The 17241-nt window shown below is 40.0% G+C and overlaps 1 protein-coding gene across 4 annotated transcripts in view; it reads right to left on the bottom strand.

Annotated features, from left to right (window-relative positions):
• The window catches only part of ERICH3 (glutamate rich 3), a 152534-nt gene that overhangs the window by 115556 nt on the left and 19737 nt on the right, over window positions 1–17241 (bottom strand). The gene's annotated exons all lie outside the window — the stretch shown is intronic.

Here is a 17241-nt window from a genome sequence, read left to right as displayed (position 1 = left end):
CTCCAGCCAGCCACTCATTCACGTATATATGTAATAAGTATATACTGAATACCTATTGTTTTCTAGGCTTTTTTGGTAAGTACTGGGGTGCACTCATAACTACGTTTATCCTACAGACAATAATGGAAACCAGACAGGAATAAATTGGGTGTGAAAATTCCAGTAACAGAAAAAAAGCAAAAAGTCTTGGGAACACAGAGAAGGGGACTGCCTGCGTTGAGCCAGTTGTTAGGAATGGCTTCACAAAGGAAACCTGGTAGCGAAGCAGGGGCTCCTTCAAAGTGCCCTTCAGCCTCCCATTATACACCCTCGACTCTGGTTACTTGAACCTATCTCACTCCCTCAACATATTCTCTCATGTCATCAGGACACAACACCCAAAAGTCCCTCCGCTGTAAAGGCCTTTCCCTCACCCGTTAGCTAATGGCTTCCACCAGGAATCCATTAGGTTTCTCTTCTCCCTGGAAACATTCCCTGATACACACTGGGTGTGATGCATTACCTTCCACTCCACCCCCATAAGATCCTGAGTTGCATTACACATTACACAATACATAATTGTTTATTTCTTGGTTTCCTCTGCTAGATATTGAAAACTGGGATAGTGCATTATTCTTGGTATTCCTCTTTGGTGTTATTTATTGTGTACCTAAACAATAATAAGTATCCAATAAGTAAAGCCATAATTTTGTTTGGAACTTATTCTCACTGGTATAAGTTTCTAAGTTTAGGCTCAGTATTTTAGTATGTTAACTTCCTCATAGACATCCAGACCATTTCATTAATTTCCATCCAGTGTAGATTACCTTTGATTTTTAGGGTCTTTTAAGAGTTAAAAGAGGAAAAATTAGTTCCTTGATTACATGCTATGCTTAGCAGATGGCCAACCTAAGTCCAAAAGTCAAAATTAAAACTTTTTTCTAAGCTTTGACCTTTCATTAGTGTTACCTACTGTTCCGGTTTGCTAATGCTGCCATTATTTGGTTACAAAATTACAGTCTTAAGGCCGTAAAAGTGTCCAAGCTATGGCATCAACAATAGGGTACCTCCACTGAAGGATGGCCAATGGGTCCAGAAAACCTCTGCTAGCTCGGAAGGCACGTGGCTGGCATCTGCTTGCTCCCAGGTTGTGTTTCAAAATGGCATTCTCCAAAATGTCAGTGTCAGCTTTTTACAGCCATCTTCAAAATGTGTAGGTCTTTTATATGGCTCCAGTGATTTAATTCAGACCCACACTGAAAGGGTGGGGTAATACATCCATGGAAATTATCCAATCAAGTTTTGGCCCAGAGTTGATTGAGTCACATCTCCACGGAAACACTCAATCAAAAGGTTCCAACCTAATCAACACTAATGCATCTGCCCCCACAAGATTGCATCAAAGAACATGGCATTTTGGGGGACATAATACATCCAAACCAGCACACCTACCTTACAGAAACATGCACACATATATACACACACATGCACGTGTGTATACATGTATGCACATACGTAGACATCCACACATATATGCATATACATAAATTTGAATATATATATAGAGAGAGAGAGGTAAAGAGAGTGAGAGAACACTCTAGTCTAACAGCCCTAAAGTAAAGCTGTCTTTTTTTTTTTAAATAATGTATACCCCATTACCTGCAACAAATATGAAAAATCTGTGCTTTTTATAAGAGTCAGATCTTTAACTTATCCCAGGACCAGAGGAGAGATTCATTTTATAGAATTGAGTAAATTGTGATTAGCAACAATTTTATTTAGCTCTTTGCACTGCCTTAATTACATGGCTACGGTATCAGTGACCTTTTCCTGTCTTTGCCTGAGCAGCGCATCACCGGAAAGTTCCTTGCTGTCAAATGGTAAGGGAAGTTTAATTTTGTCCACAAAAGAGACTGAAAAGCGGTTACAAAAGCTAGAATCCAAGGTGCCACATGAGGGTTGCAGACATATGAACAACTGCAGAAACTATTATTGCACTCTGCTTATGTAAAAAGATAACCCGAGGGCTTCAGTAATGCACACACAAAACCAGCCCCAAATAATGCTTCGAAACCTTCTTTTAAATGAACTGTCTCGGTGTCCTATAGTTCATCAAAGGTTTCCTGTCTTCAAAAGGTCAATGTTGTATCCCTTACCCTTTCTGAATCTCAGAATATCTTTTCAGCTCCTCATTTCAGAAAGGTGAGCAGGTGTCTCTCAGCTTTAACAATGATGATTCCACAGTTCACAGATTCTTAAGATAAATCATTAGGGTGGTACCGTACACAGTCCTTTGTCTGCTTTTCAGGTTCAAGTTTTTTTTAAAAAAAATCAATAGTTTTGGAATAGCTAGGAGAGCTAAAACCCTCATTAAATGAAGTGGGGCCACAAACTTGGGATAGAATGGACCTTAACTTCCCTATTAGCTAGTAATAGAGTCCCTTCTTTTAATTCCAACTTTACAACTTTTTAAATAATGTAGGTCCCAGTGAGAATGCTGAGCCAGCCTTGGCAACCACCTGATTTTTATCCTGCTGTCTCGGGCTCCTACTAAATGAGTATGTGTGGAGGATGCCCCTCTCTCTTGGTCTAGTAAATCCAGCTGGATTGAATGCTATGCACACATCAGTTTTCTTGCCTTTCCCTATTCAGGAATGATTGAGTGTCCCTGACTGGGATGCCATTTGTAAAGCAACTCCCTCCAGGACTATCATCACACAACTGCTCTTGGCACGACAGCTGAATAATAACCAGACTCAACTATCTTTTTCAGACAGAATCGGGTTTTTTAGTCAGAACTTTAGAAACGAAGGATTCATTTGATAACAAGAAATTCACACTGGAGTAAATTAAACAAAGATTTGATGAAACAGTCAATGCAAACATTTCCACTGTATAACATATAGATGTCATCCTTGTTTCGACCATAATCCTCCATGGGTTGGTGTCTCGGCCGCATCCTTGTCTGTCTGGTCCTCTTCCCCCCCGTCCCCTTCCACGTCAGCAAGAGCTTTGCTGCCAAAGTCACAGATTTAGATTAGGAGAGTTTTGTGGGGTTTTTTTTTTGTTTTTTTTTTTTAATGTTTCTGACTTTGTCCTCTACAGTCACTGCCACTTTTCACTTTTCTTTTCTCTCTTGCTTGCACTCGGTGTAACCCTGGGCCAGATGCGGCCACCTCGCACTGGGTTTGGTGGCTGTGTCGCACTTGGTGCACTCCATAATCTGTGCATGCTGTTCTCTGCATATGTTCTCAAGGCTGGACTTCCTGGTCACACTGCCTAAGCCTCTGTGCCCTCCCCCCCCCACACATTCATAGGATCAAGGACGCCATTGGTCACAGCAACCACCTGGCCCCTGTGACTGTATTACTAAAAGCCACATTTGTTTATACACTGAGCTCACAGCTGCCTGGCCTGACCGGCCTAACTTGTCTGCTCCTTTATGTGATGGGCAAGGCTATTTACCCACCCCCAAGTCACTGGGTGAGGAAAGACTGACTTTCTGGTTCAGTGCACCAAGGAAAACAGTCCCCCAGGAAACTAAGCAACGCTGTTTCTATGCTGGGTCCTGGTTTTCCTACTTTAGTACCTACCCCACACCCCCTCGGTGCCTGAGGATTAAAGGAGCCAGCTGCTGAGTCATGGTGAGTGCTCCCTGCCCAGCTGCATTCTCTCAGGGCTTAGCCTTTGAACCCTTGCCTCCCACAGTGCAGAATATATAAAAGGGACTCTGTGGTCATAAAAACCAGCAAGAATGATGGATCTCCCATACCCAGTCCTGGAAACGTGCACTAACATGGACACAAACACAACGATAAGCTACAGCACTTGATGATGACTTGTTCTTATCCTTTCTATGTCTTCCTCTTGGTACTCTGGTTCTCAGCATCTTTGACCATCAGATTCAGGCACAAATGTAGAAGGGAGGTGAAACTGGATGGGGTGGTGGCAGGAAGCTGTGCAGTTTGACCTGTGGGGTTGTTCCCAAAAGCAGACCTCAGGAACTAGTAGGAGGCAAGCCTCCATAATGTCGCCCAGCCCCTGCCATAGGAAGTTCTCTCATCCACCCACACTGGGCAAAGGAAGGGGCAGGGTTACTGTGGCCAGGCTGCTAGGGCATTTCTGTGCTTGGGCATGTATCCCACAGCCTTTACCCTTTCGCATTCCCCAGCTGTTCTCCAGTTACTGCAGACAGCCACCTTCTGATTCCTCAGTCCCTTCGTGAGTACTTCCCAGGTTCTTCCCTTGACCTTCGGACCAGGTCACCTCCCCTCCCATCACCCTACTGCTGCCTGCAGCCAGGACACCATCAAAGCACTCATCACAGTTAGTTGTCCTCACTTATTGGGTGAACTTCTCTGAGAGCTACACCGTATGCTCCTTGAAAGAAAGTTTGCTTTGCAAAGAAAAAGTTTCACAAAAGGACGAAAATTTTACTGTGAGAGCCCCAAGGTTGTAAAACAGCCTAATGATTTTTAAATGCTTAAAAAAAAATGTGCCTTTATTCCTAATTCATGCTTTCTGTCGAGAAAGAAGTTTTAAGATATGTGAATGGCACATGTGAAGCTCAGGTTATACTGATGTACCTACATTCAGTAGAACAAGAGCAACAGTCTATTAGCAAGAGAAACAGCATCTACCATGTATTTATCAAGGGCTTACTTATGTACCAGGCACTGTGCTCAGCTTTTTACTCGTATTTTTAGATTAGTGTACCCAACAACCTCACAAGGCGGCATAATTGTCCCCATTTAATGGATGAGGAAAACTAGCCTTAGCTTAAGTCACTTGCCAAAGATCATGTCATCTCAGACTTGTTCCTGATAACATAAACTAGAGCACAGTGAAATGCCACTCATGGGGACTGGAGGTTGCAAAGCATAGTGATGGGGAAATATTATACATGAAATATTCATAGGGAAATGTAATTCCACCGATTCTCCAGATAAAGAAATAGGAGAATTTTAAATGAAAATTCTTCTAGACGTAAATTAACAAATACATAACTTCCATTTATAATCAACCATATCATCAGAATATGTGCTGTAATCTTTTAATGAGCTTATTCTCTTAAAAACGTATGCTTGCAATCCGCTTTACACAAGAAATTTCCTTTGCAAAACTTGCATGAAGAGAATATGCAGGATAATTCTGGCATGGCCAGGGTGGTTTAATTAACCCGAATGGTGACTCAGCTCATCTGAATTTATGAAGTTTGTATTAGTTTCCTACCATTGCTGTAACAAATTACCACATACTAGTAGCTTTTAAAACAACACACGTTTATCATCTTACAGTTCTAGAGGTTAGAAGTCTGAAATGGGTCTTGCTGGGCTGCCTTCCTTCTGGAGGCTCTATGTTTTCCAGCTGTGAGAAGGGTTCATGGTCCCTTTCCATGTTCAAAGTCTTTCTCACAGTGCTATTTCTCTGGTTCTGACTCTTCTGTCTCCTTCCTCATTTAGGGACCCTTGTGATTACATTGGGCCCACATAGATAATCCAGGATAATCTCCTTATTTTAAAGACAGCTGACTATAACCTTAATTCCATCTTTAAGCTTAATTCCCCCTTTCCATTTAACATAGCATATTCACAGGTTCTGGGGATTAGGACACGGACATCTTTAGGAGGGGGGCTGATGAATGGGGGAAAGGTGGGCCAGGGGTGGGAGACAGGGGATATTATTCAGCCTGCCACAAGGTTTTTCCAATATGCCAGATACAGGGGAGCAGAAACACTTGGAGGCTGAATACTAAGGTGATCAGGCTGTAATATCTAAAACCCAATGACCAGTGTCACCCCAGTGATCCCCACATTCAGAGAGGACACTGTTCTCAGATAGCTGAAGGCAGTTCTTGTTACTCACCACTAGAACCCCAGAATGTGCAAAACAAGTTGGAGCCTACCTTGCTGATCAGACTTTGATGTGCCAAATGTGACCACCAAGGCAAAAGAATACGAGGTACACCAAGGAATATTTCAAACAGTTTACATTTTTTTCTCACAAAGACAACAGTGCAGAGGTAAATTGCTTTAGGTGAGTCTAATATGTGAAAAGACAAATTAGCCCAAAGGATGTAATGGTATGTGTGTCAAACCCCATTTATACAGCACTCATTGTATTTCATTAAATCCAAGAGGTCATTATATGTAACACTGAGAAAGAAGAAAATTCTGCCAATTAAACTGACGTGCCATTGACTGTAAGCTGAAAATGATTTTAGAGTTGTTAAAATGTGAATCTTAGTGCTGATGAAATATGTTATTATGCATGCTTACTGCTACACCCATGTGGGTGTGTCTGACGAAAAGGGAAAAGAGGGCATATACAAGAATATAACAGGGTTCCTACAACGAAGAGCCTCAAAATGAGGTTAGAGAGAAGGATTTTATACATAAAACAATTTTAAAATATATAAAAGTATATTTTAAAAGCCCTAACAATGGTGTGCTGGCATTGGCTCATATTGGCTCTCAAGAGACGACTGTTAAAATTTTCAGGAATTTTGCGAGCCATTGGTAGCTTGAAATTGGCCATTGTGGTAGTAGTTACGCTACCGAAACTGGCAAACATAGGGCTCTTTTTCTTACCTGCAAAGCCAGTTTACCAACACACCACTGACTAACTTTAAAAAGTAAGTAGAAAGACGTACCACAGGGGATAGATAATATGATACATACTTTTTATTCAGAAATTCATTTCTTATACGAAGTATTTGACCAAAGGGACTCTTATATCTCTTCAATTATTTCCTATCCCCAACCAAAAGGAAAAAAAAAAGGACTCTAGCAAACACATTAACATTTCTCAGCTGCATTTCAATCAAGAAATTTTATGCAAGGTATTTCTTTACATTGCCACAAATGGAAGGGCTCAACTCACCTACCAATATGGAAAAACTGATTACACCATTTTTATGCTCAACAGAATCAAGTGAGACTTATGTGAATGAGCAGTTTTATTACTAAAGATGAAAAGCCTAATCGAGAAGTGCTTTGCATTTCAGAGGTCGCTAAATCTGCAATTTGCTGAGTTTGATAGTGTTCAAGGAGGGCCTCTGTCAAACCTGCACTGCCAAGGCAGCCTTCTAGCAATGAAAGCTTGGTAAAACGTTTTTGAAACTCACAAATAAAGTGCTTGTATTGAGAAGGCAAGTTAAACAAATCACAGGATATTGTGGCTTTATTGCTTTTGTGTTATAGTTCACAAGCAAAGGAGCTCTGACTCCTGACCCAAATGCTTCTCTCATTTAAACTTGGTCCATCAGAGAAGATTTGCAAGAATCCACCAAATTCCACTTTATGAACAAACTCATCACCCTCAAGCCACACAACCAGCTAGGATTTTGAATTTCAGCAAGATCCATAGCAAAGAAGTTAACAAAGTTGAAACTTAAACAACATCATGAAATAAAAAATCTGAAAGAAGAACCAATAATCAGAAAATGAAAAAGGAAAAATTAAACTATAGCTCTAGTCTAGAAGAATTTCATTTTCTATCACTAAAACCTGTGATTATTATTTAAAAGTGAGAAAATCTGGGAAATATATGACCAGACACTTTGACCCTTAAGAGGCTCAATGTTATCCCTGCAATTATTTGAGACAAATAAAGCTATATCAAATACCTCCTGCTCAAAATAAATTTGGCAAAATAATAATAATTAAAAAAAGGATGGGAGTTAGTGCCAGAAGATTTGGAGTCAAATCCTAACACTAAGAGCCCTTACTAGATGGATTCAATTCAATTCAATCTTCTTCCCTTTACAATTATCACTATAAAGTAAATTGCTGCGATGCTTCCTGAAGAGGCTGACCTAAGTTAACTGGTCTGAAAATATATTTATTTAGAGCCACTACTACATTGGATTATAGAAATTCACACGTGCATATGACCACATACAGTCTGGCCAACTCCCTCAACTCACCTTTAGAGAACTAGGTTCCAAAAATAGGCATGCTTCATTAGTAAACTCAAATAAAAGCTCTCAAAAAGAAAATGCTAGAATGTCACAGGAGTTCCATAGAATTGTACTTATCCCCCTTCTAGGGTCCTTGTATTACTACCTTTCACTAGAGTTTCTTTCATCCATGTTTAATCACTCCCTTTAGAGCTGAGTAAGATTCATCCCTGTAACCCTCCCAAAGGCATAGAATGTAGTCATGAATACAGTAAACAGTCTGCCAATATTTGGCAAATGAATAAATAAGTCAGTTAATGGAAACAAAAATACATTGGTCTAATTGCTTGATAGATATGCTTTAAAAACCCATGTATGGGCGGGGCAAAATGGCAGACTGGTGAGCTGTATGTTTTAGTTACTCCTCCAGGAAAGTAGGTAAAAAGCCAGGAACTGCGTGGACTGGACACCACAGAGCAACCTGTCTTTGGGCATACTTCATACAACACTCATGAAAACGTGGAACTGCTGAGATCAGCGAAATCTGTAAGTTTTTGCGGCCAGGGGACCCGCGCCCCTCCCTGCCAGGCTCAGTCCCGGGGGAGGAGGGGCTGTCAGCTCCAGGAAGGAGAAGGGAGAATTGCAGTGGCTGCTCTCATCGGAAACTCATTCTACTGATTCAAACTCCAACCATAGATAGACTGAGGCCAGACACCAGAGACTCTGAGAGCAGCCAGCCCAGCAGAGAGGAGACGGGCATAGAAGGAAAACAACACGAGAAGCTCCAAAGTAAAAGCAGAGGATTTTTGGAGTTCTGGTGAACACAGAAAGGGGAAAGGCGGAGATCAGGCCTTGAGGCGCATATGCAAATCCCGAAGCAAGGCTGATCTCTCTGCCCAGGGCACCTTTCCTTAATGGCCCTGGTTGCTTTGTCTATTAGCATTTCAATAACCCATTAGATCTCTGAGGAGGGCCGTTTTTTTTTTTTTTTTTTTTTTTTTTTAAATCCTTTTTGCTTTTTCTAAAACAAGTACTCTAAGAAGCTCAATACAGAAAGCTTCAAAGAATTGAAATTTGGGCACGTCAAGTCAAGAGCAGAAATAAGAGAGCTCTGAGACAAAAGGCAATAATCCAGTGGCTGAGAAAATTCACTAAACAACACAACTTCCCAAGAAAAGGGGGGTGTCCGCTCACAGCCACCATCCTGGTGGACAGGAAACACTCCTGCCCATCGCCAGCCCCATAGCCCAGAGCTGCCCCAGACAACCCAGTGTGACGGAAGTGCTTCAAATAACAGGCACACACCACAAAACTGGGCGTGGACATTAGCCTTCCCTGCAACCTCAGCTGAATGTCCCAGAGCTGGGAAGGGGGAGCAGTGTGAATTAACAGAGCCCCATTCAGCCATCATTTGAGCAGACTGGGAGCCTCCCAACACAGCCCAGCAGCCCAGAACTGCCCTGGGGGGACGGCACTCACCTGTGACATAGCACAGTCATCCCTCAACAGAGGACCCGGGGTGCACAGCCTGGAAGAGGGGCCCACTTGCAAGTCTCAGGAGCCATACGCCAATACCAAAGACTTGTGGGTCAGTGGCAGAGACAAACTGTGGCAGGACTGAACTGAAGGATTAGACTATTGCAGTAGCTTTAAAACTCTAGGATCATCAGGGAGATTTGATTGTTAGGGCCTCCCCCCCTCCCCGACTGCCCAGAAACACGCCCCACATACAGGGCAGGCAACACCAACTACACACGCAAGCTTGGGACACCAATTGGGCCCCACAAGACTCACTCCCCCACTCACCAAAAAGGCTAAGCAGGGGAGATCTGGCTTGTGGAGAACAGGTGGCTCGTGGACGCCACCTGCTGGTTAGTTAGAGAAAGTGTACTCCACGAAGCTGTAGATCTGATAAATTAGAGATAAGGACTTCAACTGGTCTACAAACCCTAAAAGAACCCTATCAAGGACAGCAAATGCCACGAGGCCAAAAACAACAGAAAATTATAAAGCATATGAAAAAACCAGACGATATGGATAACCCAAGCCCAAGCACCCAAATCAAAAGACCAGAAGAGACACACCTAGAGCAGCTACTCAAAGAACTAAAGATGAACAATGAGACCCTAGTACGGGATATGAAGGAAATCAAGAAGACCCTAGAAGAGCATAAAGAAGACATTGCAAGACTAAATAAAAAAATGGATGATCTTATGGAAATTAAAGAAACTGTTGACCAAATTAAAAAGATTCTGGACACTCATAGTACAAGACTAGAGGAAGTTGAACAACGAATCAGTGACCTGGAAGATGACAGAATGGAAAATGAAAGCATAAAAGAAAGAATGGGGAAAAAAATTGAAAAACTCGAAATGGACCTCAGGGATATGATAGATAATATGAAGCGTCCGAATATAAGACTCATTGGTGTCCCAGAAGGGGAAGAAAAGGGTAAAGGTCTAGGAAGAGTATTCAAAGAAATTGTTGGGGAAAACTTCCCAAATCTTCTAAACAACATAAATACACAAATCATAAATGCTCAGCGAACTCCAAATAGAATAAATCCAAAAAAAACCACTCCGAGACATATACTGATCACACTGTCAAACATAGAAGAGAAGGAGCAAGTTCTGAAAGCAGCAAGAGAAAAGCAATTCACCACATACAAAGGAAACAGCATAAGACTAAGTAGTGACTACTCAGCAGCCACCATGGAGGCGAGAAGGCAATGGCACGATATATTTAAAATTCTGAGAGAGAGGAATTTCCAGCCAAGAATACTTTATCCAGCAAAGCTCTCCTTCAAATTTGAGGGAGAGCTTAAATTTTTCACAGACAAAGAAATGCTGAGAGAATTTGCTAACAAGAGACCTGCCCTACTGGAGATACTAAAGGGAGCCCTACAGACAGAGAAACAAAGACAGGACAGAGAGACTTGGAGAAAGGTTCAGTACTAAAGAGATTCGGTATGGGTACAATAAAGGATATTAATAGAGAGAGGGAAAAATATGGCAAACATAATCCAAAGGATAAGATGGCCGATTCAAGAAATGCCTTCACGGTTTTAACGTTGAATGTAAATGGATTAAACTCCCCCATTAAAAGATATAGATTCGCAGAATGGATCAAAAAAAATGAACCATCAATATGTTGCATACAAGAGACTCATCTTAGACACAGGGACACAAAGAAATTGAAAGTGAAAGGATGGAAAAAAATATTTCATGCAAGCTACAGCCAAAAGAAAGCAGGTGTAGCAATATTAATCTCAGATAAAATAGACTTCAAATGCAGGGATGTTTTGAGAGACAAAGAAGGCCACTACATACTAATAAAAGGGGCAATTCAGCAAGAAGAAATAACAATCGTAAATGTCTATGCACCCAATCAAGGTGCCACAAAATACATGAGAGAAACATTGGCAAAACTAAAGGAAGCAATTGATGTTTCCACAATAATTGTGGGAGACTTCAACACATCACTCTCTCCTATAGATAGATCAACCAGACAGAAGACCAATAAGGAAATTGAAAACCTAAACAATCTGATAAATGAATTAGATTTGACAGACATCTACAGGACATTACATCCCAAATCACCAGGATACACATACTTTTCTAGTGCTCACGGAACTTTCTCCAGAATAGATCATATGCTGGGACATAAAACAAGCCTCAATAAATTTAAAAAGATTGAAATCATTCAAAGCACATTCTCTGACCACAATGGAATACAATTAGAAGTCAATAACCATCAGAGACTTAGAAAATTCACAAATACCTGGAGGTTAAACAACACACTCCTAAACAATCAGTGGGTTAAAGAAGAAATAGCAAGAGAAATTGCTAAATATATAGAGACGAATGAAAATGAGAACACAACATACCAAAACCTATGGGATGCAGCAAAAGCAGTGCTAAGGGGGAAATTTATAGCACTAAACGCATATATTAAAAAGGAAGAAAGAGCCAAATCAAAGAACTAATGGATCAACTGAAGAAGCTAGAAAATGAACAGCAAACCAATCCTAAACCAAGTAGAAGAAAAGAAATAACAAGGATTAAAGCAGAAATAAATGACATAGAGAACAAAAAAACAATAGAAAGGATAAATATCACCAAAAGTTGGTTCTTTGAGAAGATCAACAAGATTGACAAGCCCCTAGCTAGACTGACAAAATCAAAAAGAGAGAAGACCCATATAAACAAAATAATGAATGAAAAAGGTGACATAACTGCAGATCCTGAAGAAATTAAAAAAATTATAAGAGGATATTATGAACAACTGTATGGCAACAAACTGGATAATGTAGAAGAAATGGACAATTTCCTGGAAACATATGAACAACCTAGACTGACCAGAGAAGAAATAGAAGACCTCAACCAACCCATCACAAGCAAAGAGATCCAATCAGTCATCAAAAATCTTCCCACAAATAAATGCCCAGGGCCAGATGGCTTCACAGGGGAATTCTACCAAACTTTCCAGAAAGAACTGACACCAATCTTACTCAAACTCTTTCAAAACATTGAAAAAAATGGAACACTACCTAACTCATTTTATGAAGCTAACATCAATCTAATACCAAAACCAGGCAAAGATGCTACCAAAAAGGAAAACTACCGGCCAATCTCCCTAATGAATATAGATGCAAAAATCCTCAACAAAATACTTGCAAATCGAATCCAAAGACACATTAAAAAAATCATACACCATGACCAAGTGGGGTTCATTCCAGGCATGCAAGGATGGTTCAACATCAGAAAAACAATCAATGTATTACAACACATTAAAAACTCGAAAGGGAAAAATCAATTGATCATCTCAATAGATGCTGAAAAAGCATTTGACAAAATCCAACATCCCTTTTTGATAAAAACACTTCAAAAGGTAGGAATTGAAGGAAACTTCCTCAACATGATAAAGAGCATATATGAAAAACCCACAGCCAGCATAGTACTCAATGGTGAGAGACTGAAAGCCTTCCCTCTAAGATCAGGAACAAGACAAGGATGCCCGCTGTCACCACTGTTATTCAACATTGTGCTGGAAGTGCTAGCCAGGGCAATCCGGCAAGACAAAGAAATAAAAGGCATCCAAATTGGAAAAGAAGAAGTAAAACTGTCATTGTTTGCAGATGATATGATCTTATATCTAGAAAACCCTGAGAAATCAACGATACACCTACTAGAGCTAATAAACAAATTTAGCAAAGTAGCGGGATACAAGATTAATGCTCATAAGTCAGTAATGTTTCTATATGCTAGAAATGAACAAACTGAAGAGACACTCAAGAAAAAGATACCATTTTCAATAGCAACTAAAAAAATCAAATACCTAGGAATCAACTTAACCAAAGATGTAAAAGACCTATACAAAGAAAACTACATAACTCTACTAAAAGAAATAGAAGGGGACCTTAAAAGATGGAAAAATATTCCATGTTCATGGATAGGAAGGCTAAATGTCATTAAGATGTCAATTCTACCCAAACTCATCTACAGATTCAATGCAATCCCAATCAAAATTCCAACAACCTACTTTGCAGACTTGGAAAAGCTAGTTATCAAATTTATTTGGAAAGGGAAGATGCCTCGAATTGCTAAAGACACTCTAAAAAAGAAAAACGAAGTGGGAGGACTTACACTCCCTGACTTTGAAGCTTATTATAAAGCCACAGTTGCCAAAACAGCATGGTACTGGCACAAAGATAGACATATAGATCAATGGAATCGAATTGAGAATTCAGAGATAGACCCTCAGATCTATGGCCGACTGATCTTTGATAAGGCCCCCAAAGTCACCGAACTGAGCCATAATGGTCTTTTCAACAAATGGGGCTGGGAGAGTTGGATATCCATATCCAAAAGAATGAAAGAGGACCCCTACCTCACCCCCTACACAAAAATTAACTCAAAATGGACCAAAGATCTCAATATAAAAGAAAGTACCATAAAACTCCTAGAAGATAATGTAGGAAAACATCTTCAAGACCTTGTATTAGGAGGCCACTTCCTAGACTTTACACCCAAAGCACAAGCAACAAAAGAGAAAATAGATAAATGGGAACTCCTCAAGCTTAGAAGTTTCTGCACCTCAAAGGAATTTCTCAAAAAGGTAAAGAGGCAGCCAACTCAATGGGAAAAAATTTTTGGAAACCATGTATCTGACAAAAGACTGATATCTTGCATATACAAAGAAATCCTACAACTCAATGACAATAGTACAGACAGCCCAATTATAAAATGGGCAAAAGATATGAAAAGACAGTTCTCTGAAGAGGAAATACAAATGACCAAGAAACACATGAAAAAATGTTCATCTTCACTAGCTATTAGAGAGATGCAAATTAAGACCACAATGAGATACCATCTAACACCGGTTAGAATGGCTGCCATTAAACAAACAGGAAACTACAAATGCTGGAGGGGATGTGGAGAAATTGGAACTCTTATTCATTGTTGGTGGGACTGTATAATGGTTCAGCCACTCTGGAAGTCAGTCTGGCAGTTCCTTAGAAAACTAGATATAGAGCTACCATTCGATCCAGCGATTGCACTCCTCGGTATATACCCGGAAGATCGGAAAGCAGTGACACGAACAGATATCTGCACGCCAATGTTCATAGCAGCATTATTCACAATTGCCAAGAGATGGAAACAACCCAAATGTCCTTCAACAGATGAGTGGATAAATAAAATGTGGTATATACACACGATGGAATACTACGCGGCAGTAAGAAGGAATGATCTGGTGAAACATATGACAACATGGATGAACCTTGAAGACATAATGCTGAGCGAAATAAGCCAGGCACAAAAAGAGAAATATTATATGCTACCACTAATGTGAACTTTGAAAAATGTAAAACAAATGGTTTATAATGTAGAATGTAGGGGAACTAGCAGTAGAGAGCAATTAAGGAAGGGGGAACAATAATCCAGGAAGAACAGATAAGCTATTTAACGTTCTGGGGATGCCCAGAAATGACTATGGTCTGTTAATTTCTGATGGTTGTAGTAGGAACAAGTTCACTGAAATGTTGCTATATTATGTAACTTTCTTGGGGTAAAGTAGGAACATGTTGGAAGTTAAGCAGTTATCTTAGGTTAGTTGTCTTTTTCTTACTCCCTTGCTATGGTCTCTTTGAAATGCTCTTTTATTGTATGTTTGTTTTCCTTTTAACTTTTTTTTTTCATACAGGGGATTCGAAAAAAGAAGGGAAAGTTAAAAAAAAAAAAAGAAAAAAAAAAAAAAGGAAAAAAGACAAACAAGGGGAAAAAAAAAAAAAAAAAAAGATGTAGTGCCCCCTTGAGGAGCCTGTGGAGAATGCAGGGGTATTCGCCTACCCCACCTCCATGGTTGCTAACATGACCACAGACATAGGGGACTGGTGGTTTGATGGGTTGAGCCCTCTACCATAAGTTTTACCCTTGGGAAGACGGTTGCTGCAAAGGAGAGGCTAGGCCTCCCTGTATCTGTGCCTAAGAGTCTCCTCCTGAATGCCTCTTTGTTGCTCAGATGTGGCCCTCTCTCTCTGGCTAAGCCAACTTGAAAGGTGAAATCACTGCCCTCCCCCCTACGTGGGATCAGACACCCAGGGAAGTGAATCTCCCTGGCAACGTGGAATATGACTCCCAGGGAGGAATGTAGACCTGGCACCGTGGGACGGAGAACATCTTCTTGACCAAAAGGGGGATGTGAAAGGAAATGAAATAAGCTTCAGTGGCAGAGAGATTCCAAAAGGAGCCGAGAGGTCACTCTGGTGGGCACTCTTATGCACACTTTAGACAACCCTTTTTAGGTTCTAAAGAATTGGGGTAGCTGGTGGTGGATACCTGAAACTATCAAACTACAACCCAGAACCCATGAATCTCGAAGACAGTTGTATAAAAATGTAGCTTATGAGGGGTGACAATGGGATTGGGAAAGCCATAAGGACCAAACACCACTTTGACTAGTTTATGGATGGACGTGTAGAAAAGTAGGGGAGGGAAACAGACAGACAAAGGTACCCAGTGTTCTTTTTTACTTCAATTGCTCTTTTTCACTCTAATTATTATTCTTGTTATTTTTGTGTGTGTGCTAATGAAGGTGTCAGGGATTGATTTAGGTGATGAATGTACAACTATGTAATGGTACTGTAAACAATCGAAAGTACAATTTGTTTTGTATGACTGCGTGGTATGTGAATATATCTCAATAAAATGATGATTTAAAAAAAAAAAAAAAAAAAAAAAACCCATGTATAGGGATCATAACCTTTCCTTCCTTCTACGTCTGGAGAGTAACTGGAAGCAGGCTATGACAAAAGAAGTACAAAAGCAGCTTTATGTATTTTGGCTTTTTTTAAAATGCAAAATGCTCAATGTGGATGATGTTACTAACAGTGTTAGTTGTATTACTTTGTTTTTGTCAAATAAATGCCTTTGCAATGTGCTACACAATCTCATTAGGGAAAACAAATTTTCAGAGAGACAGGAAAAAATATCCTTTTGAGAAGACTTGACGTAAGACAAATACAAAAGAGCAATTGATGTGAGGGTCAATTATTTTCCATCCCTTTATAAGAAAACTATTTGCCAACTAAAATTAGACCATGAGTCTCTGCAGCTTGCCACTTTACAGGGGGTGATTGAACTGATATGATATAAATGATTTTATGTTACATTCTTCATTCTTTTTTATTTTCATCCAAAACTGCCAGATCTCAGCAATTATGCTAAATATTGATTTATAATTTCTCTCAGCTTATTCCAATGATACAGCCAGATGAGAACCATAATATTATTTTATTTATAGCCTTAATATGATGGTTTGAAGTAGCTAGTAAAAACAAAACTTGTCTCCAACTGTGCTAACTGCTGGCAAGATAAGTTTTGCTGTGAGCACATACGAGGCAAAAGGAAAGCAATGCATGGGGAATCAGTAGTTCTGGGACACACTAAGATTTCCCAGTTCCCTAAAAGACTTGGTATAAGCCTCCAAATGTTCTCTGAAGACTTTAGAATTCTACACTTTTGGAAAGAAAGAAATTATGGGCACTAAAAAAAATTATGCATTAATAGAAAAATAGTAGTAAAACTAAGGGAGATAATAATACTATTCAGAGAAAGGTAACCAGAAGATAAATGGCTGGAAACCAATCATTTTCACTATTATTATCCTTATCACTAGCATTCATTAACCACTTGTTAATTTTTATAGTACATACAGTAACCACTCTGTATAACACACTATTTATTTCAATTCTCACAACAATCCTATGAACCCGCTTTGAAGATGACTAAACTGAAGAGTAGAGTGGTTCTCTAGCTCACAATTAGTTAATGCAGAGCCAGGATTAAAACTGAGGACTGGTC

This window comes from Choloepus didactylus, chromosome 2 (genome assembly GCF_015220235.1).
Source record: "Choloepus didactylus isolate mChoDid1 chromosome 2, mChoDid1.pri, whole genome shotgun sequence".
In the NCBI taxonomy this organism is placed as follows: domain Eukaryota; kingdom Metazoa; phylum Chordata; class Mammalia; order Pilosa; family Megalonychidae; genus Choloepus; species Choloepus didactylus.
Note: the sequence above shows the minus strand (reverse complement) of the source record. Positions and strands in the feature narration are given on the sequence as shown.